The sequence below is a fragment of the Cololabis saira genome, chromosome 7 (assembly GCF_033807715.1).
Source record: "Cololabis saira isolate AMF1-May2022 chromosome 7, fColSai1.1, whole genome shotgun sequence".
Classification (NCBI taxonomy): domain Eukaryota; kingdom Metazoa; phylum Chordata; class Actinopteri; order Beloniformes; family Belonidae; genus Cololabis; species Cololabis saira.
The window spans coordinates 22615870-22642268 of NC_084593.1; the positions used below are offsets into that span (position 1 = coordinate 22615870).

At 41.1% G+C, this 26399-nt stretch overlaps 1 protein-coding gene across 2 annotated transcripts in view; it reads right to left on the bottom strand.

Moving 5' to 3' along the window:
* nexmifb (neurite extension and migration factor b) overlaps positions 1-26399 on the bottom strand; it is a 64350-nt gene that overhangs the window by 14295 nt on the left and 23656 nt on the right. The window lies entirely within an intron of this gene.

Sequence of the window (26399 nt, forward strand, 5' to 3'; positions counted from 1 at the left end):
TGTTCACTGACCTGAGTGGGAGAGCTACCTGAAGGGATCTCCTGCTCCAGCTTACAGATGCATACACACCAGCGCTCGCTGGGTAATTACCTCATGAGCCATCGCATCTATTCATGTGTGCGGCAGGTACAGAGGCTCTGTAGGTGCAACTCATAACACACAGCTACCTTATAATGTAGGTACAGGTTTTCTTTATTTTAAACAAGAAATACAAATTAAGAAGCTGACTGGGAATGAAAAAGCTGAAAAAAAAGAAATAGAAAACAAATGAAGCAACACAATCCTAAAGTGAGTCTGACTTTCAGAATCAATAAGCATCACTGTCAGGGGGGCATTTGTCTGTGTTAATGGGCCTTTTGTTCTCTCTACAGCCAAACTCTCTCCTTACCAGAGCTATGCTTATACTTTATACGGTTATACTTTCACTAGTTGGACCCAGAATTATTTGGATAATGACAGACTTTTACAAGTTCAAGGAAGTTCAAGGAACTTGAACTAAATCAATTAAATTGTGATCCACGCGTAGACTTTCAGCTTCATTGCAAGAGCTTTCACAATAATATGGGCTTTATCGTTTATCGTTTTATCGTTTAGGAATCGCTGCCACTTTAAGCAAAGTGCTACCAAAGTACCAAGCCTTAAAAGTATTTGGACAAATTGACATGATCGTCAATGTAACCATAACTTTTAATTCTTGAAAATCCATTACAGTTAATAACTCTCCTTCTTTATTCCGTCTCGAGTCTCTTAATTGCTTCTGTGACAACGTCTACCGTAGCTCAGTGAGTTCATTCAGGAGTGTTGATGTCTGGCACTGTACTGTAAGTGATGCGTCGTTGTCAGGACAGGAACTAGCGCAGAAAGCAAAGCATGACAGCTCGACGTTTCCTAAAAGTAAATATCCCTTCAACTGCAATGAAAGCTCATATTCTAATGTGAACAAGAAGTCTTACATACATACATAAAGGATCACATACTTTAAAGCTGTAGTTCTTGCATGTTGTGTAGTCAAACAATGCCGTCGCAACAAATCACAACTGAACAGTGCAGGATCTTTGCAGATTACAGGTTTTCTTTAGTACTTCAGCTCCTCCTACTGCACCGCTGGTCCGGCAAACAGACAATACCAAAACATGCCTCAGCACTTAAGAGGCATAATCTTGTGATAAATAGACCCCATGTTTATTACTGGATGTTAAAGAGAAAAAACCTTTGTTAGGGAGCAAAACAATGTGAGTCAAATCAGTTTGGAGTTAGAACAGTTTGCAGCGTAATTGATTTAAGATTAACAAAGACGGTGAGTAGCAACTTCAGAACGTTAACACTCTTTTCCACCTTGTAACAGACCTCAGATTGATTTAACTCTGGGATATTCCTTTAAAAGCTTTGAAATGCTCTTATAATGAGTCTTATACGGGTGGTGAAAACCCTGCAGTACATTTGGGCTTGATTTTGACTAACATATCATTATCTTTTGAAAACACACACATGTAAACATAAGTAGTATCAAACTTTATTATACAGTAACTCAATGTATAGACATTTACCACAGAAATTATTTAATGGGTTGATGTAATTACGGTTCAAGGCTATCGAGGACGTGGTCTGCTCTTCAAAGAGACGCCCTACTACACCTCAAGCCCCAGCTTAAGTACTCATCTGCAGAGCTGTGAAACGGTTTTGAGGTCAAGTTGTACTAATCACTGAAAAACTGAAGTTCTACCTCTGGCAATAAAAACATCCCCTTCAATAAGGCATGAACTGGAACTGACTGAAATGAGCTAAGCCTGGCCTTATCAGCGTTATCAATACAGCAGTCCTGAGGAAGAAAAAAAGGGGGGGCGGCGAGAGCGCGAGAAGGCACAGCAGCCCCCTATTAAGAACAGGCTGTAGCCAGTAAGAGGTGTGTCCCCGGTGCGGCCGTGACAGAACGCACAGCTGGAATGCTGTTCAGGCCAGAGAGGTGCTGCTGCAGTTCAGCTCTAAGAGCAGCCTTTCAGCGTGTCTGGTCTGTTGCATGTGTGTTCGATGAAGCCCCGAGGATCCACAGCATCAACATCCCCTGGCAGAAACTTCACATGCAATCTCATGCAGAAAGGAAGAGAGAAAATGAAAGCCGGCTATTTAACAACACTCCCGACTCCCTTCCTGCCAGCCACCTCCAGTGCCTCAGATGCGTTTATTTTCCACATTATTCATGATTCCTCTGTATGCTCTTTCTCTCTCCCTCCTTTACCATCTCAACCACTCTGTCAAGACCTGACGAGAGGCCATTTCAATAATGAAGATGGACTAACTGCAATAGAGAGTGCACATAAATTGGAGCTACAGCCAACAAGCATGTCCAATTTGCCAAGCGGTTAAGCCTGATGTCTGGGCGCAGCTTTAAGAGAGCGCCGTGGCTGCCGTCAACAGGTTTGCGGCGACCTGATTCATCCATCCACATCATTAATACTTCACAGAGGGCGCCACCATTTAACTCTACTGCAAGAAACTGCTCTTTGAACACTGCACATTAGGACACGTAATCACCGGAACACTTATTTCTGGAGCATGCAGGTGCCGAAAAATAGCAAGTACTTCTGACCCCTCCGTTGTTCTTGCTTGTGGTCCCTTTGCATGATGAGAAAGAGAAACAGAGACAAAGAGCAGTGAGTGGAGAAAGCCAAACAGAATGATTAGAATTTGATTTATCCTTTTAAACCCTCCTCCACAGATCATGTGTTAATGTGCAAGCTGGATAACAAGATAAGGACGTGTTTACCCGCTCTATATGGAACTTATCAGCACCACAATCTAATTCCTGCAAGCTTCTTCCCTGGTCCCGGTTTCACTGCATTTCTCCTCGATTCAATTGCATTTCTCTCCAATGAAGCGGCAACAAGAGGAATAGCTGGAGTTGGATTATGTATTACTGCCAAAATGACAAGGCAAGGTCCTACAGCAGTAGTATATGTAGGAACAAAGGGGCGATTGTGTCAACACAGGGAGAGAGTCAGGGGCCAAGGAACAGATCACCAACAGAGGAGCTCTTAAAGAGGGCACAGCGCCACAGGGAACACTGATCCACACAGACACAGTCCAAATGGCGTCTCTTCTTTTCAGCACAGGTGTACAGTTTCACTGGCCACAGACCAGCGGAGTAACCTGTCTCTCATACAGCTCACAATAAATAACGTTGTCCTCGAGAGTTTGCAGCAATATTGGACTACAAAGAAGTACAGATACAATGAGGAGTAAGACACATAACAACACATTTTTTACATAGATTCACAAATACACAATGGCAAAAACAACAATGTAGATTTAGCCCCTGAAACTCAATGTAAGGTGCAATAATTGCTCAAAGCAGTCTGCATCTGACAAAGCTACAATAGGTATGATTGAGGCATAAAAGAACAAAAAACAAAACACTTTTGTCCACGCTTGAGAGCTTATGCCGCACTTGAAAGTCTACAGCCACCACCAACACAGAAACTAAGAAAGAAATGTAACCCTGACACTTTGGAGCCATCGATGTCAGTGAGTCACTCAGATTTGCAGGATACTGTGACATCACAGACCCGGCAAAGAGCAGAATTACCCAGACTCCTCATCCTTATGCCCACCCAGCTTTAATTCCCCTTAATATCACATTTAATGTACCCACAAAAATGTTGAAACTCTTTTGCGCTTGGATTTTTCTATTAAGAGCTAATTCTCATCAGCAGTGGTATAATTCACTTAACTAAGAAAGTAAGTTTGATAATGGTGCTTTACCAGTACTTTAATAGCATTTCTTTCTTTCTTTCTTTTTTAAATCAGAAGTTCGAAATGTTAATTTTCTCAACTTCTCCTTAATTACACCATCCGTGAAAGATGCAACTCCAATATAGCAAAAATAAACTGTTGACAGTAGGTAACAGCTCTTAGCATTAATCTCTAAACACCTGAAGAATTGAGAAACAATGAATCCAGGTTTTGTGGAGCCGAGGAGTGACGGAGGAACCACAAAATGTTTTCCCAGCCGAGGTGAGTGTAACCCATGAAGGTGAGATTGTATCCAAATTAAGGACCAGTAGCAGTTGTCAATGATTAAACCATAGACAAGGGTTTCATGGAGAAAGAGCCCTTTATTTCAGTGAAGTACCGAAGGATTCTTTTTCTTTACTCTCTGAATCAGAATTGCCTAAACGTCATTGACTAAAATATGGTACACACATCTATAGCAGCTGAGAAAATGAGAATAGATCAAATAATAAAAAAAATAACGCTCTTTAGCACATGATTCAGTAAAGTAAAGTGTGACTCCACACCAGCCACAGCTCTGTGTTTCCATTGCAACCACGTCACGACCGGGGACTGCGTTTCATGGCAATATAAATAAGAATGTTTTTATCACTTCTGCAGCTTTTCTTGCTGTCAGGCTGGGATAGTGTCAGAATACTCCCTTATGAGGTCTATATTTGAATAAATACACAAAAAGAAAAGTGTTGGCGTTCCGGTCTCACCTCATTTATCTTCACGGGGACAAAGGTTTGATTTCCACGACAACGGGAAATGTAACTATTTGAAAATAAAATTGCCAGTCAAGTATTTTTCTGTCAGTTTGATGGTTGTTTGTGCGGTAGATTGAGCTCAGTTTGTGATTATTTGAGCTCTCGGGCTAGATACTGTATCCTCTCGTAGTATGTACTTCATGGGCGACCGGATGAAATGTATGTCAGAATAAGTGTTCATGCCAGCTTGTAGCCAAGGGAAAAGAGAGGTTAAGTGGAGTTGAATAACAGAGCTGTGAATTCATGGTTGAAAAGGGAGCTGAGGAACTCCATCTCTGTGGAATTGTTATGACAAACATCTTTTAATACTTGAGAAAATTGTGTCAACTTGGAGAAAAAAAGAAAAACAGGTTCTCCTTCAAAGACAGCAGCTGTGCCATGATTTTCTTTCTATTAACACACAAAATGATAACTGAGACACAAAGTTAGAGGCAGCTGAATTCCCACACAATGTACACACGGCTCATTCATGGTTCTGCTGCTCACTTCTGCCTGCCGAACACAGCGGAAAAAGAGAGAAGTTTACCTCAAGTTAGAGAGCAATGATGCGCTCGATTTGAGCTGGAAAGTCACAGTTCAGTTGTTGCCAGAAGAGGAAACCTCAGCACCCCCAACTTTAAAATCAAAAATGGCTGCCCCAATCTTTAACTTAATATAAGCTACGGTTTGCAAGCCCTCATTTTTCAAAGAGAAGAGTCAGCTCAGGAGTATTGTCATTCTCAGCTCCAGCTTCCAACTTCCTTGATGAATATGGAGAATATGTTTTGTCACTAAACATCAATCTGTCTAGTTTCTGATTGTCCCTCAAAAATTATTTAAACTTGTAGAAAAAGTTTTTTTTTCACAACCTCTAAGTCTCTGAGGCTGGTAATCAAATATAGACAGATTTTAAAAAGAGATGGTGGACCCCATAAGGACAGTCTCCACCTGTTTGTCTCCACCTGTTTTCAAGATTATAATCTTCTGAACGCACACACCAGAAGATTCAGCCAGACTGCAAGACCACATGCCTGAAACTAATGAATTCACTGTGGCGATGCCAAGGATATCCCAGTTTCCCACAGAAAACTTGACTTCCGGAGAAAAACAAATAAATATAGGTCTTGCATGACAAGTAATATGTTTCTCTTGTTTAAAGTATTTCTAAAAGCTACACTTCTTGTGGGTGTGTTGTGGTCTGTTCACCAAGTTTGAGAGCTGCATGCAACTTGTGCTTGGTGAAGCCACCCGATCTGCTCACAGTCATTGTTTATTGTTTATTAATAAATATATTTGATAGAGATGCACCAATTGATCGGCAACTGATCGGGATCGACCGATAGTGCCCTAATCGGTTTTGATCGGAGTTCTCAAAATAATTTGTAAAGTTCAAAGCAGGCCGATCCGATGACGTTTACATCAACAAACTGCCGCCAGCGCGTGCGTTCCCACATCTCAGACCCAGGTCTCCTAGGGGGGCGTGGCAGTCTCTACAAAACATCAACACTGAATACAGCGTCACAGGTATGGGAGGTTTACGATGTCCGAAAAGAACAAATTTGCAGTTTGCAAAGTGTGTGCAAAGGATATACCTCGAGGAGGAATGTTGTAAAAGAATTAAAACACAACAAAGTTGATAACACATTGGAAGTTTCTCTCATGAAGGTAGTATATTAAGCTGTCAAAGTTGGCTGACACTTAAAGGAGCTGTATGTAAGAGCAATAATAAAACGAATCATAAAATGACCCCGATATGTCAACAGACATTTAAAAATCATGTTCATTTCAAATACTTATGTCACTGACAACAGCACTCAAGCCTGGATATTCCAGTTTAAAAAGAGGAGTTGCAGCCCTCAACTGATGTTTATGTTGTCATTTTTTGTTTTGGCCTGAAGCTCCACCCTCCACCTATCTCCCAATCACCAAGTCAGTATTGTTTCTGAAGCTCCACCCTCCACCTATCTCCCAATCACCAAGTCAGTATTGTTTCTGAAGCTCCACCCTCCACCTATCTCCCAATCACCAAGTCAGTATTGTTTCGGCATCCGGGTTGCCAGCTCGGCTCTAATTATCGCAGCCATGGCAGCCTACGTTCCTGCTGCATTCTGCAGCCTACCTGGCAACCTCTGGTCGGGGGGAGGAGGGGGAGGGTACACGCTCAACAATATTTTGAAAGTGACTGCAGTACCAGTTTTGACCATTTCTTACAGACGGCTCCTTTAAGCAGAGAAAGAAAAAGAGCGTTCAGCAAATGCACTAAATGAGCGGAACGTAACATAGACCTATAAACGACAGCAACAACAGCAAGGAAGAGAAGTAACTACATCATAAGGTAATGGATTCATATGCGTTGATCATCATTTCTGTTGTAGAAGACATCGGTTTTAAAAGCGTCGTCAGCTGCTTGGATCCACGGTATGTGCTGCAGAGTCGTTAATATTCCACTGATGAATGCCAGCCGGAGTTGTACCAGACTATATACAGTCACAGCCAAAGCCTCATGCAGGACAACAGTCGTGTCAGTCGGCTTCACGAGTGACATGTGGAGTTCTAGTGTGAAGAGTTGTGCTTCACTCACAAGAGTTTCCTGGATCACACGCGGTGGATTCTATCGCTAAGCTTTCGCAAAGCTTTCATATATCATTTTTATTTCAAAATTAAATTCATTTTTCCACAGGAAAACAAATGTTTATAGTTTACAACTTGTATTAACTCTAAGTGAGTGACATGTCTACTGTTGTCTGTGTTGGTGCACTGCACGTGTTGTGTTGTACACACATTTACTGCCACAAGAAAGCTTAAGCTTAAGTCTATGTCTAAGTCGTCTCTAAGAGTCTCTAGAGAGGGAAATATTGTTCATTGCCTCAGCCTGAAATAAAACAGTGGTCAATTCATGATACGTGCTCATCTCCTCATTTTTATACCTAATAATATAATGTCAGTGTCATGTTGTGTACATGAGACAACAATATTGCCGAATTTATGGATTTCACGCTGTGATCGGTGATCGACAATATCGGGATCGGCAGATACTGCTTTTGGAGATCGGTGATCGTCCCTCAAAATCCCGATCGGTGCATCTCTAAAGTTTGATAGTTAGAACAGAGACTAGGGAAGCTCTGACTCAATTGAGAGCGGCAAAATAAACTTCCTAACGTCACGCATTTGAGAATTATTTGGACGAATAATCGTTTGCATCAGCTTTCAAATTCAACCTTCGATCCAGGTTTAAGCAAACATTGTGAGGGTCAAATCAGGCACCAAATATGGTTTATGGAGTACATAGCCAGCCTGAAGCCCCCGACCACACAATCAGTTCATGGACCTCTGTAGGGAACAACCAGATGCAAAGTTTAATCTTTTATTGTCGTTAATTAAGTGCCAACTGAATGAAATTGATCAGTGAGCGGAAACATTAGGAACTACGAAGGAGGCCATCGTCAAATTGAAGAACGCTATCATGCTTTGTGAAAGCACAAATTGTGGAGAGAATATTGTGCCTTCGTGGGATCAATGTGAAAGCACAGCTGAGGAGTGGAGGCAGAATGAAGATGGGATCTCCACTGTGTCCTCACCCGTCATTAAAAAAATAAGATATTGTTTTTGCTTAATTAATAATGTCTCAGATGATGCTATATTGATAGCAATGTCAGGCTCTGCTGCTCTCTTACCATTTCATCTTGTTGGCATTTAACTATTAAATGTCATGATTTTTTCATGTCTCCCAACTACTTTGTGAAGAATTTATTTTCTTAAAATATAAACTATAGCTGTATTATTTCATTAATATCTTGTTACTCAGCCCTCAAGAGACCATGTAGGAATCTATAAATATAGGAGTTGCATCCTGCATATAAAATAATAATGACTACAAATTAGATTATGTCAATTTGATGAATTTAGTTCAGCATTCTGTTAGCTCTGGTTTCCTTTCAAGCTACTCCTGAGGGAGATATCTTACTCTTCAGGTGCTAAACGCTCTAGTTTGTTGACAACTTTGCTTTTTGGCACAGAGGAAAATATACAATATAATATACACCATTTTATTGAGGGGAACTGCAGAGTTGAGGGATTTTTAATCAGATCAGTGGTTATATAAGGGGGGGGCAAACATTTAACTTTTGTATTCAATAAAGGACAATATCGAACTTAATTGTCACATTTGAACAAAGCTGATGCAGACAGATTTGTCTACAGAAGATGAATCATCTGCTTCCTTAATTGTATTGATATGTTTTTATTTCACTCACTAATACAAAGCTCAGACTTGTCAGGTAAAATCGCGCCAAAAGATGAGAACAAAGCGCAATGATTTTGTCTCTCACATATGAGGTGAGAGAGAGAGAGAGAGAGAGAGAGAGAGAGAGAGAGGAAAAAAAATCCTTATCTTTATATCTTAATTCATTGTTGTCTCCTACTGTGCACCATCTACGTCCGCTAGTTGGTGCTGTATTTGATCCAGCATCTTTACCTACAATCCCTCACATGGCCACAGTGATGGCAGAGATATGTATCCGCTTGAGATAGTCATCGTCAATCACAGCTTGCTGAAGAGCCAGGAAAGCATTCGATGGGTAAAGATTCACTATGAATCAGGATTAGGATCTTTATCGGCACAGCTCAACCTGCAGAGAGCGATCTGGACAATTGTAAATAACTGTAACCTGGACTGCCTCAGTCTGCTTCAGAACGATGCTGCAGGCCTCTGGATGTCCAAAACCAGCTTTTCTTCAAGACACAGAGTTATATTTTGTCCTTAATGTGATCGAAAGATGGCTGGAAGATGTGAATGACACTTATATCTTGCAGGATATAATTATAGCTCAGAATGTGGCTTCACAGATAAGTCATGCACCATGCATCATATAACACTATTTTATTTGAATTAAGCCAATGCGTATACATATATATACATATATATATATATATATATATATATATACATATATATATATATATATATATATATATATACATATATATATATATATATATATATATATATATATATATATATATATATATATATATATATATATATATATATATATATATATATATATATATATATATGAATGTATGCATGCATGTATGAACGGGAAAGTTCATACATGTTCATCAAGTTCATTCTATCCTCCCTCCAGCAAATGCGATAAAATAGCGCTGTTGCTATGATTGCATTTAATTTAAGATGATTTAAGATTATTTGTGAGATTGTAGTCACGAGTACACTGATGATAACAATAACAGATAAATTAAGTGAAAGCTGTGGTCTTGGTTTAGTCTTGGTTTTCTTGTGCTTATTCATACGTCTGTTCTGTTTCCCTGACTTCCCTTTCTTGTCCACTCATCTCGTTAGTTTCCCTGATTGTTCATACCCGCACCCCATCGGCCCCCATGACTGTGTAGTGTCCCGTCTTTCCTCCCTACCTGCAAAGAGTGCTTGCATTGCTCCAAAGTTGTACTCCTCTCACCCCTGCCTCCTAACCTCATCTTTGAACATTTATTTTCCTTTGAAGTGTAAACTGTTTTCTTTTTGTTACTAATAAAGCACATTATTTTTACTCCTATTTTGCCTCCCTAGCATCCTTAATTTGGATCTTGCACACACAAATCATGACAGAAACTGCAATATTTGACTGATCTTAGAAAAATATAAACAGTCCCAACATGAGAGTAGCGGCACATAAAGTTCGGGTCGTGTTTACCACCATGTTGCATCAGCTCCTCTTTTGACATTCTGTGTTTGGAAACTGAGGAGACCAAATGATGTTGTTAAATGTTAACTGAGATATTTTCCTATTATTCATGCTGGATTTCAGCTGCTCAATAGTTCAAGGCACCTCATATCTTTTTATCTTTTTCTGCAGGCAGGTCAGTTTAAGAAGACTCTTGTGTGCAGAGCCATGCTGTTGTCAAATGTTCAGAATGTGCTTTGACATTCTTCTGCTATCACAAAAATCTCCCTTAGTAGTTATTATCTGGATGTAACTATTTCTCTTGTAAAAGAGATTTTTAATCGCAACAATACTTTTTTTCCTGGTTAAATGAAGGTTATAATAATAATAATAATAATTTCTTGGCCTAAAACCTGCGTAAACAATTCAGCATCCTTGGTGTAAGTCGCCCCATACCACCAGAGACGGTGGAGTCAAAGAGGGCAAAGTCACTCTTGTTCATACCTTTACAGGGAAAAAAAAAATCTGTTTCAACATTAAAATGCATAATTAGCTGACTTTAAAAGGTTTTTTCCAAATTGAGGTAGAAAAAAAAAGAAATGGTGGTCATATGGAGTTTCAACTCTGAGCATTCGTGACGACCTAAAGATCATAAACGATTCAATACTGGTTTTACAGCATTTTACCCTCAAATAAAGAGACTATTATGTATATAATATGGTTATTATGGGTTCTTTTAATCTTTAATGATGTATCAAAGTTGGAATTTTCAAATTATTTACAGTTTCTTTTAAAAACTTTTACCTTTAAATTAAACCATTTTAGATAGTTTGTTACAACAGTGGAACGTTGGAAGCTGATTTATTTGTTAATTTCTATTTATTTATCTGTTTTGTAGTTGAGCTTTGCATTGTTCGACCTCCCAGCCATTGTGATGGGTACATGAAACAATTATTTAAAATAAATAATAACCAAATATTTTTTACATTCCACAACAGATATCACTAGTCTGTTTGTTTCACCCTTTTATGAGACATAAAAGGTTACCACAGCAACGTAGCTTATGACGGGAGCTCCTTTGTAATCATAAACTAAAAGAAAAACCACCAAGAGCTGTGATTTTTTTGTCTTTACATGAAAACACTGTTGGTGTTACATAGCAGGGGCACAAAGCCAGGGAGAGAGAATTAAAAACAGCTTACAATGGTCAAATCTGCGAATGGTTGATGCGAGAAGAGACGAGCCAGACTATGTCAGTGTGATGCCAGCATCCCTCAGAGTCGAATAAAACGAACAGATGACCCAAACTTGGAAACTAGACCACGTCCATGTGTCATCCAACTTCATCACTGACGTCAAGAAAAGCATCCCGGAACACTGAGCACCTGAGGACATTCAGGTCAGTGATGCTGCTAAAATGATTCAGAAATACATCCGCCATCGTGACAGGTGAGCAAAAAAGTTCATTTTTAACCCTGCTTTATGGTGTCACTTTAAAACTATTATCGATTCATTGATAAACGATTCATTGTTTATCTGTAGCACAACCTGAACAGCCTAAACAGCGAGCTGAAGAGGACGGTATGAGATAAGACATGGATTTTTTTTTAAAAAGAGCGAGAGAAGGTCAAGAGTGAGCTGGAAGAAAGGCGATTACAATACATTCCCGGTTCCTTCCAGAGACGACGGCTGCACTTAACTAAAAAAAAAAATAAAAATATATATATATATATATATATATATATATATATATATATATATATATATATATATATATATATATATATATATATATATATATATATATATATATGAAGAAAGACAGAGAAGGAATGGGGCCATGATGGAGAATGACAGAGAGAAGAATGGCAATAACGTAGGCAGTAGGTGAGGTGTTAAAAGTTGATTAGGCTATTAAAGGTCACATAGTCAGGCCTCATCAGCTGTCCCAATGGACCGCAAGAAGCAGCTCGGGGCATCAGCGCTGCTGCTAATGAGACAGAGGCAATGGCATCCTCATGCACATATGGATATATCCTGCAATCTTCTTAAAGTACACGAGAGTACACGCCAGCACCCTGTTAATGTGATGAGATTAACAAAAAAACATCTTGACTAGCCTGAGGTTGTTATGACAAGCCCAGTACATAGTAGAAAGGAGGTTGAAACAAGTGCAGCACATAGTACAGAGGAAGGCTGTGTGAGGCATGCAAGGCTGAATTATTTGATCACAGAGACTGGAAGTGTATTATAGTTTAAATCTGTTTCTCTTCACAGAGCTGCACACATGCACGCACAACTGAGCAAACCCCAAACTTTCACGGCACAGATTCATTTGATCATTTGAACAAATCCGGTTTGGTCCACCTACTACTCTTTAAGGGTCAGCCTTATGAAACGATTGCATATTTTAATGAGGCTGTGCATGCAAGCAGCTCCGTGCACAAAAGCACATGCACACATTCCCATACACACTCATTACTTCTGCAGTGCTCCCACTCACTACCGTTAAAAACATGCTGATGTATGAGTAACAGCTGATAAATGCAGAAGATGCATCCACCCTCCAGAAATACAGAGCTGAGACTAACAATCATGACTGAACTCGTGACTGTCTGACACACACAAAGGTGATCTCAACCACCTGCATGCATGGATCAAATCATCTTTTACTGCAACAGCAAAAGACAAAAAAATAGGGGTAAAAGCTACTTATCATATTTCCAAGGTGCATTCATCAGAGCTATGCTTCATTTGTTGTGCGGTTGGGACTAGGGGCCAATATGGTGCAGTGATCACTGCTAATACAGCGACAAAATGTCCTGCAGGTTACACGCCTGCTAAGCCACTCTGTCAATGTCTGTTTCCACCAGAACGATTCCTGTCAGACGCTTTATGGGTTGAAGTGATCAATATTTTTTTATTACTCCCACTTTGTTCCACCTCCCTCCCGTAAGCTATGGAATAAAGGAAGTTTATGCAGTTTTCAGGGCTGCTCCCTTTTTCTTTTTTTACAAAAGTGAGTCTGTGTGCATTCCTTATGATAAATAAACACATGGCAGGCTTTGTCTATCGTTATTTATTATTTAGAGGCGTGCTTTCACTGCGAGGGACTGCGAGGGACTGTGAGTGCGCTTGCGTTCAACACTGTTCACAGAAGAACTAAGAGTTCCTCATAATGAGAAGCCCTTAAAGGTGAAGCCGGATCACAGAGAAAGGGCGTCAGAACAAGTGATGATAGTCACCATGGTGCTGGGATCTGTGATAGGACATCACAGCAGAAAAAGGAAAAAAAAACACATGTAGGAACACAGTGATATACTTTACCTGTTTTAATGTACCTTCTGCAAGAAAACACCTGCCTACAGCGGAGAGGGTGGAAAAAAGCAAAATCACACTCAATATCAGTGTTGGCTACAACAGCCAGAAATGGCTAATCAATAGAGCAGTGCACCTATGGGAGGCATGTTCCATTAAGTCCATGGGTCAATGTGTTTTCTAGCAGATAGCACTGGTTTATTTTGCCTGATGCTTGTCCCCGTCCGCATTACCCCCCATGCTTGATTAGCTGCCCTGCTTGGCTCCATTGATGTGTACCAGTGATCACCCGGGAAACCCATCAGTCAGCCACTCCCGGAAGGGACAGGGTGAGCACATCCCACCTGGGACCTCTGAACTCTGACCTAGGAGGACCCTTAGTTAATAAGGTGTATGTTTACCAAGCATCTGCTGGGTTCACGCCATCAATTCTCCTTTCTGAAATATACAATCGCAAGCACGTATGCTCTCAGTGAGTTATGATGCAATGCAGGGTCAAACATGTAGCTTTTATTTCCCTTTTTTGGGGGAGCTACTTGTCCTTTGTTAGATATTTCCTTTTGTGTCAACTGCGAGATAATTTTGTCAGCATGTGCATCAAGTCACTACACATCCTGACAAACAGAATGTGAGAACATGCATGTATCACAAGAGCTGGTAATTAATGAAATGACCCCTGGATGCTGCACCTACAGCAACCCCCTCTCATCACAGTCACACACGCGCGCATGCACACACGCACACGCACACACACACACACAAGAATATAATAGCTGTCTGGAACCTGCCAATTATTCTGTACTTTACTGGACCCTCGCTGCATCGGAGGTGTGATTGGAATAACAACCACCCCACTGAACCACGCAATCCTCTATTCCCTGCAGGCACGCGTTGAACCAGCAGGGGAAGAAGGAGGGAAGATGGCAGCCATGATGAGGAAGAGGATGGGGACAAGATAGAGGGAGAGGAGGTGGGTGTAGAGAAAGAGAGGGGGGGCTGAGGATTACATGATGGAATGAGGAGAAAGAGAGCAGAGTAGAAGTCAAAGACGGGGCTCCTTGGCAACATGCAGGAGCAGTGTGAGTGCTGTCTGAGTGACACTCATTCTCATATCCCCCCCTCTGGGGAAATAACCCCCTTAATCCAGCATGCTCTTTTAGATAGACAAGATCCCCCTTCTTCTCCCAGCAAGGATATGAAACGCTCCCCCTTGTGATTCTAATACCAGGGATGAGGGCTAGAAATCGAATTCACAACCATGTGACGTGGCGCAACCAGAGAAAGACATCAGTGTTCTTATCTCCTCCTCTCTGGCAGCTGAGTTGCTACACTGGTAAAAGATACAGTCATTGGTTACCGCAGGAGGAAGTGGCCTGCCATTGGCTGATTTCTTGGGGGGAGACATAACAGTGGTAATACGAGGAACAATGCTAGCCAGGTTACTTTTACTGGAAATGGACGCATTTTAAAAGAAGAAATTTGTGCATTTATATTGCAATACACTGGGTTTCTTTTTTTTTTCTTCTCGCCTACTGTGCATTCGGTAAAAAGCAGCTCCTTTGCTTCGGCTTCTCAAAATCACCTTCTTTATCCTTCCTGCTGTTTCTAATGCCCCTGTCCCCCTTGGTAATATCCTTTCTTATAAGCATGCACAATGTGACAAACATTCGTCGGCGGAGTTAATTAGCGGCACACAGTTCTGGATGGATCACTGAATCAATAAAGTCAAGGCGGGCCCAATCACAGCAGGCCGAGCGGCAGGACCCACCAACCACATAGCCTTTTCAGCGCAAACCGAGGGAGGTCTTTTTCTCTCCATTCTGGTAAATCACTCCACAGCCAGGCTGCTTGGTACACAGAGTGAACTGCAGAGCTAGGCCGACACAGTGTGATATTATATTAGCATTACAAAGGCTTTCCCACCATCTGTGACACACAGTGGAAAAAAAAAATATATAAAAAAATCACTTTTCAGTTTCCAAGCCCTGAGTGTTGATGTTTCTATAGGATCTGTGGGGATGGGTGATGGGAGCATGGCTGGGAATGACAAAGGGATCACACATTTATTACAGTATGATTCACCTCCAGTACAGTATATACAGTACACAATAGAAACTGTGACTTATTCCACTTCGGTTTTAGCAAATATGATCATTCACACTAACCTAGTAATGTTATCTCACGGCACTCTGGTGTTTCTGCTTATGTTTTTACAAATGGGTTGGGTTTCTAACAATTTCTAGCATCATGCATGATGAAGAAATCCATAAAGTGCTTGGTTCTCCTCAGTGAGAGCGGAGATAAGAGTTCTGTGCCTCAGTCAGCGGCCTAGGGGAATGAATAGACTCTGGCTCGTACACACAGTGCTCCTTGCTTTCCACTGTAGCCTGTTGTCACTAGCCCCTGGTCGTGTGCCAGTCGCCTACTTGGCAGGGAGAGGTGCTGTAAAAAGCAACTGGCAGGTCTGGTAAATAATGCTGATGGAGTGTGATAGAGAGAAAAGCATCGCCTTTATCCCACAGAAATACTCTGTTTCAGGAGCGGGAGACGTACACTGATTCCTTTTTTTCATACACAATCTATTCATCTGGAGAGGTAAGGAAAAAAGATGACCTACCTACCTCTATGTTATCTTTCATTATGTTAGCCAGCTTCAGTAAAAACAATATCCTTCAGCCAGCGGGTTAGCAGAATACTCAGCACTGCAGAGCAGAGGACCTGCCAACAGCTGGGATTTACAGTGGAAACTTCATGCATACAATTACGCAGATGAAGGAGGGACAAGTGGACAATAGCAATGCAGCGTTGAGGGGAAGCACTCATCCAGGCAATCATATAAAGCCCTCTACTTAGGCTTGAGTAAGAGAGAGAAAGAGAGATACAGGATTTATCACACACAATGTAACTGCCTTCATAGATCAAGCCTCATCTCAGAAACATGATCGCCCTACTGTGAGAACAACAGCTGTCCCTCAACTACGGTGTCTAAATACGGCGTTTGGATGCAAAAGCAACTTCAAGTTCAGTGGCTGCACGCCTTGTAGATTGCTTTTCTACGTGAAGTTTTATGGATGCAAAGGCCCTGACAGAGCTGAATCTGGATCAGGAAGATCATGTGAACATTGCTCATTGTCCCCATTCACTAAACCTGCTTTACCACGTCTTTAAAGTCGTGATGGAAAGTCCAGCCTCACCAGCAAGCACTTCTTAGTCCACATACACACACTTGGTGGTCTCAGGCATTAACAGTCGCCTTCAAATGACAGCGTATGATCCCATGGAGAGACTGTGATTTATATTTGAAGGAACACATTGCACACTTGGACCCTTGTCCACGTGAGAATTACTGCATATAAGGAGCATATCCGACCGAGTGGCGGCATGTAACGCCAATCTCATCCCTGCAGGAGTGCAAAGGGTCAATGAGGTTTCCAGCCTAGTGAGATATTCCTGCCTGCAAGCCTCATTCTGAAAACACCTGTAGCTGCATCCTCCTGCTCGCTAAGTGCAATGCGTATTAGCATATGGACATACATCCAGTCTGGTGAGGCCGTTTCAAAGACAGCCCGTGAGAGCGAAGGTAGCAGGGTTAGCTCTGCTGTCAAAACTAATATCCACCTCTTGAAGACTAGACTGGGGAGAGGCAGCCAGAACCATCTGCATGAAGGAGAGGCTCTGAAATCACCTCTCATAAAATACGACAAGGGAGCCAGCTCACACTGGTTAAAACATGATGAAAGAAATGAAATCCAGCACAGCTCTCTGTCTGTGGATAATCAAACAACCCTGGCGCTAAAAGCATGGCATTCAGATTCAATTGTGTAAGCTGCTGCTGTCTGAGGAAAGAAAAAGAAATAAAAGAAAGTTGTTTTGAATTCTGCGAGGGTTTAAAAGATGTGTTTTGTAATGCCTTCCATTAGAAATAAACACACAAGCCCCGAAACTAGAGCGGTAGTTAACAGTAGTGTGTGATGAAACAAAGAGATGCAGCAGTGATCGTGTCAAATGATGACTTGACTGGTAATGCAACAAAAGCAATAAAGATTTATTGAAACACGGGCAGCAGCATGATCTCCCGATGGTATCTTGGAGCCGGGGCAGGACAGCCACATGTTTCCCACAAGGGATCTACGGTACATAATAACCAGCAGACAATGACAATATCACGCAGGGATCGTCGGAGGCAAAAGATACCTTTGGTGCTGAAGAACAGGAAAAAAAGACAAAACACCAAAAGGTGACGTAGGGAAACAGTAAAATTCTTTAAAAGCTTTACTACCTCAAACTGGAATTATTCAGTATATGTATAAAACATCTATACAGGGTAAAATAACATCATATCACATCAAGGAGCCTCACACGTTCCCTCACACACCAGCAGGCTTTTACACTTGGACTGCAATGTAGTAGTGCGCCAAAACAGCCGAGGCAACAGAGCGAGCGAACAAATGCCTTATTACTGTGTGTGAAGTGGAGCAGGGGGGGGTGGGGGGTGGGGCGGTGGACCGGGGGGTGCAGGGAAAGTCTCAGTGACAGAGGCAAAGGCTGATGAAAGCTCTGCACAGAGCGGTTGAAAGCATAGACACATGACACAGCTCATAACTGCTCACCATCCAGGACAGGATCGCGTTCACGTCGCCCTCAACATGTATATTTAAACGCTTGCAGCACCAGTTCAATTTCAGCTAAAAGCCTTTTTCTTTTTATAACACACACACACACACACACACGTGTGTACAAATATGTAAGAAAAATCAGGGCAAGCCTCACACAGAGGCCGATGACCCCAAAATGGAAAACATTTTCCTCGCACATTTTTATTTCTTTTTCATTTTAATAAGCGGAGAAACTGAGCAGGCTGCAGTGGCCCTGACACATTGAGACTGCGCGATCTCACACATGGTTTGTCTTCAAGGCCCTTCATGTGTTTGTGCACAGGAGTCAGCGCGAGAAAGCGTGTGGGTGTGTTTGCCTGACTACATCTCTGTGTAAGAGGAAAAAAAGCGAGTGACGTGATGATGCGAACGACCGCGGAAATAGAAGGAAAAACAAAATATACGTACAAGAGGCCTGAGATGAAAATGAGAAAAACAGGAGAAAAAAAAAACCAACACGGTGGTGACGATGGCTGCTGTGGTGGTGGGGGTGTCTGTGAGCCCAGGAGGTAGGTAAGATTACAGATGTACACACAGTGTTCTGGAGCACGGGCCAAGGGCTGAATAACAGAGTGTTGCTGCTTCTGCGGAGCCGCCTGCTGCAGATCTCTCTGTGCCTTGTTCTGCTCGGTGCCCAGGGCAGCCATTCAGAGACGCTCCCCGTGAAGGCTCTCATACCTCAAATAACAGAGTTCCTCTAAATGAATGGCGCTGTTGTTGATGAGCCCTTAGAAAAACACCACGGGCAGAGACATTCCAGAGGGCACACGTTGTTCTTCATAGTTATTCATGTTTACCAGCAGCCGCTCCATCCAGGTTCTCTCCTCCCCGTCCGTTCTCATGGCTATCCAAATCTCTGCTAATATTATGTTTCATAATATCTCTAATGCAGGAGCAGGACAGTTGGGAAGCAAGCTTAAAATTTAAAAAAAAAAAGTATTTTAAGAAATCCAAGCTAATGTCACATTTGAGTAGTAGAACATTATTTAACCCCACTTGTATTAATAAATACTTATGTATTTCCAGATTCTGTAAATTATATTAAAACATTATGTATTTCTGTGCTCACAGGTGAAGAGGAGTGAGCACAGTCATCATTTTTATCGAAGGAGAGTGGAAGACATGATGTACAACTCTTTATAAAGGTTTATGGCTGTTGTCCTACATGAAATGCCCCTTGTGAGATAATTTAAACTTGGTTTCATACATACCATCAGACATACTCTCACACAAATACCATTATACTCAAACAATATTATACTTTCTTACAAAAACTTGTATAGCCTTTTACATACATAATCATACTCTCAAACTCACTCTATTGTCTGAGCCAGAAGTCATTCATGCACACTCACAACTTTTCTTTCTTACAAATGCAATTGTTTTTACTTACAATTGATATTATACTCTTATGCATACACCATAGTGTTCTATGTGGTAGTATATGCAAGATGGAATAAAGAACTGTATGAGAATAAATTATGTTTTTGCACAGATGCAAATGGTAGCGCTAGATAACACAGTAATGTGTGAAATAATGATCGTGGAGGTGAAAGACTGACTGGTAATGTGAATTAGTATCATAACGAGTGTGCAAGAGTGTATGATGATATGATATATGTAAGACAACATGAGTTTATATGAGAAAAAGTTAGGGTACACGTGAAAAGAAAACAGTAAGGTGTTTTAAAGAGTATGATTATCTCAGTGAAAGACAGTAATTTTGTGTTTACAAAAGTTTGATGGTTTGAGGTAATAGTATTACGTTACTTTGATCAAACGGGAAGCCAGGTTAAATTATCATTCCCTGATTGGTTAATGCCTCCAAAAATGAAATACTCCAACCACATTTGGTACTAAATTTGAGGAACTCCCCTTCTAAGGACTATTGTACAGCTTTATTTGACCAGTGGCATGCCATTTTTAATTATTTTCCAAGGTATAGGTGTCCTGGATCCATTGTTTGCAATTTTTTGTTCCATAATAACTTCATATGAAAGTTTAAGACCTATGGAAATGAGACAAAGAAGCCTCTTAGCCTCAGGAGCACCACCAACAGTGAGAACCGGTCATCTGGGTCGCAACGAGTACAATATAGAGCACGATCAAATGACCTACTATGTGTTTCTGACAATGGCTGAATGCTTTGGAATCAGCAGGAAGACATTGTACCGGCACAGGCGGCGACTTCAAACTGGGCCACTGACCTATAGAGAAACGTTTGATGAAGCAATGGTAGACATTGTAAGGGAGATCCTTCAAACTAGCCCAGATGCAGGTGAAGGGAATCTGCTAGGAGGTCTTGCATCATGCAACATCAGGGTTACAGCGCTGGCGGGAGACTTGCCTGCAACAGCTTGATCCAATTGGACGGCCGTGCATTCGTCTGAGAATTTATAATGTTTAAACTTCAAATCAGTTATGGTCAGTATTTTGTAATAATATATCGGACGCCGTTCTTGCTCAACCGCCTCGTTAGAAGACGTCTCTGCGGATGGCGGCGGCCGACTTTGTTCCAACATTTCAGACACTGTCGAGGCGACAAGGAGGGCGGTCCGTGATATCCCGCTTCCTTTTTTATAACCAATAATGAACTGAGAATTAACTTTTCTGCCAAACTCCCTTACAGATTAAACTATTCTCATTCGCACACCATGTCATGCTGTTTTGCGTTCACAGTCATTTTGTCACTTCCACACGACTGTACGCGAGTATATGTAGATGTAAAAATATATTATTGTGCACGTCAAAGGGTATAGAAATCTATGTAATAAAGTATGATAGCAAATAGAATAAGCTATGTATATAATAGTAAGTGGGTATACAAGTAATTATGAGAGAGAACAGCATTGATGGCATGTGTGAAACCAAGTTTAAATAATCTCCCAGGGGGCCTCTCATATTCCTCCGTCAATGACGATAATGACCTTGTTTGAGAAGTCTCTTGTTATGAGTATCTGGTTTTGGCCAAGACGAGACCACCTGCCACATAGGTTTCATGCAGAAGCTATTTAAATAACATTAGACTGTCACGTGTGGTTGGCTCTTACACTGTTATAAGACCATCATAACTATGAATGAATACTTTCCTCAAGCTTGAGTAGAGTAGCCCAATGTAGACTAATAATGCCATAAACAGTCTTCAACCTCAGGTATAGCAGTCACTTTATATGCCAGTGCTGGTTTGTATGTTGTCAGATCATTTTATAGCAACTGCATAAAGAACCCAAACATGTATTTCCGTTCATGTACATTAAACAGTCTCAGGGCAAACTAAAGACATATACCCAGCCCCTCTTGTGGGATGCAGCCTCGCAGCCAGGCAGCAAGAATGTGTCCCTGACGTAATCATTTACTTTGGAGCAATCAACATCTCATCAAACAGTAAGCTGGCATTTACACTAACAAAGACAGCAGGTGTCTCAAATCAGGGCAATCAACTTAAGGACGGGGCCGGGAAAAAGCCTGAGACATAACAAGTTAGACACATCAATAAACCAGCAACAACAAACTAAAAGAATGCAGGTGGAAAACATGTAAATGAAGCTGCCCTTCATTTAATATAAGACATGTTGTAGTCTGATTTTTTGCACATATTACTCTGGTTTGTTGTTGTTGTTGCGGCACATGTTAACATGGTCATCTGATGAGTCAAAGCGTCAGTGAATGAAAGGGGGGCTCTGTAATTCTACAAGACACGTCTTACAATCAGTAAATGAATAACGTTTTGGGATAAAAAGCAGGCACGCGCCTGCAGGAACACAGATTAAGTTATGTTTAGGAAGGGTGTGTGGGCTCGCGCTTGTAGAGCGCCACAGAAAAACAAGACCTAAAGGGAAAAAAGCCTGAGCCAAATACAAACCTAAACACGAGTTGCTTTAAAAAATAGTACATCCAGAAGTATCTGGGCAGCCCCCGCTTGCTGACTGTGCCAGTCTGCCTCACTACTTCTGGACTGATGACATCGCAAGTCAGTGCCAAACTGAAAACAAATATGAAAGGCTTCAATGTAGACGACTATGACTGCTTAGCCTTAGCTTCAGCGCTATTTTAAAATATGTATTCAAACACACAGCAACCGAATTTAGAAATTTCACAGTGAAACGCCTCAGGCATCGCATAAATGCCCTCTATGTGTGTAAAGCCCTTATGGTAAACCTTTAATCTACTGCATGCCTACATATATGTAAAATGCTTTAATGAGTCTAGCAGGTTTAGGTGACTTCAACCACAGACATCCGAAACAGAAATCTTCGTTGCATCATTGCACATTGAAAAGAAAATAAAGAGCTTGTGTGATTGGTCAGCTCTGCAGATGTATCGCTGGTATTTTCTGGCTGTATAATCCTGCTGCAGTCACCTTTTCAGACTGTTGAGCACTGATGACGGGACCGTTCATGTGGCTCCCTGGCACTTGTTTCCACCAGAAAAATAGAGCCCTTGGCTTCAGTCGATTCGTTCTTGACTGAACGCCCTGCATCCAGTAAAGCCGTTTCAAGTGTAGCTACACTTGATCTGGTCGTATTTTGGAAGATAAACTGTCACAGTTGTAGACATTCAAACTAGTAAAACATGCCGAGTAGGGATGGGCGGTATGGACTAAAAAATGTATCACGATCATTTCTGGCATTTATCCCGATAACGATAAAAATGACGATAAAAAAAATACCAATTCAACTCCACCTTTGCAGCTATAAATCTATCACCACATTCAATCTTTGGAGCCCCCAAAACACTGCTCTAAAAGAATACTAAATGCTACTAAACTACACCAATTAAATTGAATTAATAAAAAACAATTAAATGAGTCCACCTGTACTGCAAAACTGTAATGACTCAGATCCTCCATGTTTGTTACACAAACACGTATCAACGGGAATTTCTTTCTTTCTTTCTTTCTTTCTTTCTTTCTTTCTTTCTTTCTTTCTTTCTTTCTTTCTTTCTGGCTCATATCTTTCTTTCTTTCTGGCTCATTTCTTTCTTTCTTTCTGGCTCACTTCCTTCCTTCCTTCCTTCCTTCCTTCCTTCCTTCCTTCCTTCCTTCCTTCCTTCCTTCCTTCCTTCCTTCCTTCCTTCCTTCCTTCCTTCCTTCCTTCACACACATGTATGTTGTGCGTGGATTTAACACAGAACCATAAATCAGCTTTACACAAAAACGTCATCAACGGGAATTTATCGTTTTTACCGTGAGATGACAAATTCTTACCGTGGGGAATTTTTTTGACGGTATATCGTGAACGGTAAAATATCGCCCATTCCTAATGCCGAGTGTTTTTTAATTTTACTTTTAACGAGAGGTGACATGAGAAATTTACAATCTAAAGTGACCTACAGGTCCACCGACTGATCATGAATATTTAAAACTGGTCAAATAATATCACACAGCCTGTCAGTGTTTGAGTCAGAAACCTTGACCCCAATCATTTCCAACATAATAATGTTAATGTTAGAATATCAATTTAAATTCATTTCTGGTCAAGACCACATGAGCCAGTAAAATGGCTAATTACTGTCTTGATACAGTTGTAACATGTACACCGAGCACAGAAAATGGCCTTCTTCAACTTCTTGTGGGTGTGGTTTACCTTTCTCCATTTGTTTTTGACACGGTTCCAATTAGATTGTTGATGGGAAACTTTAAGCATTGCGGGAAACTTATGCAACTACACAGCAAATGAAGAGTGGCGAGAAGGAATAGCAGCAGTTTAAACAGACCAAATGCAGGTTGAGCCAGTGTTGGGTGGGTGGTACGAGAGGTCTTGGTGTGTGTGTGAAACTACCCGGACCCGGCACACGCTCACTTCTCCTGCAGCTACTCTTGTGAAGCAGCAGCTTTTCATCAGCAACATTGGCAGCGTACTCCTTAAATCTCTAGGCAAACTTTGCCACATTGACATGGTTTATGAGAGATTATTTTGAATAAACATTTTTGAATAAGTGTGTCTTTTGTGTTGAAACAAGTGTATGGATGTACATGATATTATGAAATTGGCACATTCAGTTTCAGTTGAGTAACATTAGCTACTAGAGCGCTTTTGATCTAACGTGTTTCCTGCTTATATTTAGTTAAATCATACAAAATAATAAATGATCATAATTTGCTGCTGGTTGATCTTTGTGATATGACTGGTTCATTTGTTTGATCCTGATTATAATGTGGAGGATTAAATTTAAGTCAGTGCAGCACAGGTTACTCAAACTGAATCAACTAGCATATTTTAACTTTTTAGTTGGGTTTTACAACATGCTTTACCATGTTTCTCTTTCACCTACACACACACACACACACACACACACACACACACACACACACACACACACATACACACACACACACACACACACACACACAGACATAAATGTATTACCTCCTGCTTGTTTTAAGTTTGAGTGAAACAATAATAAAAGGCTTTCTGAGTTTTTCACATACCAAAAAGGTGATTCATTAATCATTAAGGCATTAATACATGATGAAAACATTAATTGGGTTTTATTATTGCAATTATTGCTGCAGATGTTGAGTGTCGGATTTGAACATGAATAAACCCGACTAACAGCAAAAACACAACTGAGTTCACCTTAACTGAACCAGGCTGCTTTAAAAAAAAAACAAACACACACTGCATGTATTAAATATCTTCTTCGCACTCCATCTGTAGCCTAAGCTCACAACATTGTTAAACTTTACGACCACGATGAGCAGAAGCTAGCAGAAGAACGAGTGAGCATCCAGTTGCAGTGAATCGTGGCAGAGCTGTAGCTGTTCATCTCAGCTGCTTCTTGTGAAAGTTTGTAAAAGTAACAGGTGAAAAATAAGGTGGGTGTTGAAAGTGATTTTCAACTCTGACAATCCACTAAGGACCCACTTACTCCATTGACTTGGGTTCTCTCAGTGGGTGGGTGTCTCTCTAACATCTCCAGTGCTGTGCTGGCCCTTTTAAAGAAGTTCATTCAGTGTTTAACCAACAGATTGTAGGTGTTTCTCTTGCAAGTATATTCATGTGCTCAGGCAGTACTAAATCAGTCAACTGGTTCTGCAATCCACCCGACACTGAATTGACTTCAGACCCACACTTAAAACCTGAACGAAGCAAAAGAGCCAGAAAAAAGGAAGTTTAACAATCTTGTTCCACATGTCTAAATAGCATACAGTAGATTTCTCTTGTCAACACATACAGCATTACTCATATGTGCTGATTTTCCTTCTTCAAAATGAGGTAAAGACTAAACAACATCCAAACAATTGTACAGGCTGCAGTATACGCAAAATACTCAACAGCGTGCTCTGTCCAGAAAAATGTCCTGTGTCCAAAGACTAGCTCAACAACTGTAGTCCATAACAGAAAGAGCCATTGCACCAGAAGCGGGTCAGAGTGGTCAAATACCCGGCAATTGCTTTAAAAAAACTGAAAATCAGCCACATACTGGATCATTGTCACTTTTGTGGTGGTATCCTAGTTTCAAACACTCACTGCTGTACCAGACTGTAGTACTGTATATACTGCACACTGCAATGTTTACACAGTGATTTTGAAAGAAACAGCCAGTCTTCCAGCAAAGAAATAATTTCTATGTTAATCAATTCATACGTATTTCACATTTCCATGCAAATGTCTGAACATACTTTTTCTATGAATTCAGTCGGTCTATTCTCAAAACAAAGACCCTGTGACTGATGCGGTTGATGGAAAACGTGAGGCTATATCTGCATCGCTGAAGAAAGAGTGCATTTTCTGATCCAACTCAAGGCTACTGCACAGTTATGTCACTGAAACAGTACATCAGCTTCACTTCAGCACCCTTCTGACCTTGTTAGATACTGTTTTTTCCTTACAATTACAGCCTAGCATTGGGCTTTTGTCCTGCTCTGTGCCATGGTGGCCTTGCTGCCTCCATCCACTCTCTCCTGTGTGAATGACAGCTAATAAAAGCCCTGGGCTTTTGCTGGCGTCACCATCACTATGTCATTCCACTGCAGGGGGAGTGTGCTTTTAGATATGAAGTCCACTGCCACAAAAGCACTAAAGAGACAGGCACAACCCCTCACAAAATTGCCCTTAAACTCCAGAGATTTTTTTAACTGACAATTTATTGACAGACAATTGTCACCCGTCTACCCATGTGTTATTTACTGTGCTGCATCTGCACGAATCCGCATATGCCATGACTGTCAATACTGAGAGAGGCTTCATAGCTGCAGCAAATGCAACCGCCCTAATTATAAGGGT